This window comes from Sinocyclocheilus anshuiensis, unplaced genomic scaffold, assembly GCF_001515605.1.
Source record: "Sinocyclocheilus anshuiensis isolate Anshui unplaced genomic scaffold, SAMN03320099.WGS_v1.1 scaffold68, whole genome shotgun sequence".
In the NCBI taxonomy this organism is placed as follows: domain Eukaryota; kingdom Metazoa; phylum Chordata; class Actinopteri; order Cypriniformes; family Cyprinidae; genus Sinocyclocheilus; species Sinocyclocheilus anshuiensis.
Genome location: NW_015555741.1, coordinates 1198994 through 1199970, shown reverse-complemented (window position 1 = coordinate 1199970; position 977 = coordinate 1198994).

The following is a 977-nucleotide window of genomic DNA, read 5'->3' as shown; positions in this document are numbered from 1 at the left end:
GTTTGCATATATAAACCTATTTTGCATGACTTTCTTAAGATACATTAGCATCTCTCTCTCTATATATATATGCAGCATTACCAATACTATTATGTATACATATTAAATATGAAATATATTTTATTTTTTAATTTTATTATTTTATTTATTGCTTTTATACTGAGATTTTCTGCAACCAATTCACTAAATTGTCATAAATGTAATATTTTTATGTTCTTTTAAATTTGGCATTATACCCAGACATGTTCTTGACATGTTTCATGAACCTCAACACACCAATTAATTAATTAAAAGAATTATAGCACGACAACGCAATATTTTACAGATCTAATCTTAAATGTGCATCTGAACATCAAAGACCTCTGAGATTTAATTGAGAGTTCAAATGAAGAATCAGCAAGAATCCACACGGATGAGAAATAGACACCGTCTCACAGGCATGAAGGTCTACATGAGGGTGTGTGTGTGTGTGCGTGTGTGTATGCTGACTGCTCTTTAATCGAGTCCCTCCACATCTGTGTCCACTCCGACTGAAATAGAAGGGGAGTGAAGGTTGGCAAACAGCTCTGTGATTTAAATGATAAAAATACCAGTAGAGCTGGGAGGGTCCACGGCTGTAAGCACAGCTGAACATTACAGAGACACATGAGAACTAAACCACAGCATCCCTCCAGTCTCTCTAGCAGCAGCTCTCAGAAAGCCTCACAGTACAGAAGTCATGTTAACTTGTTCCTCATAACCCAATTAACTTCCCTGCTGAAAAGAAAAAAACAGCTTAAACCAGCTTTACATGATTTAGGTTGGTCTAGCTGGTCTCCTACCCAGGTCAAGCTAGTTTAAGATTGTGTTGCAGCTGAAAAGTGGCCAAAACTAGCAAAAAGTTGAGCCTGACTAGACTGGAAGACCAGCAAAATGATTTCTCAGCAGGGAAAAGAAGGTTAAAGTCTTTAAAATATATATATATATATATATATATA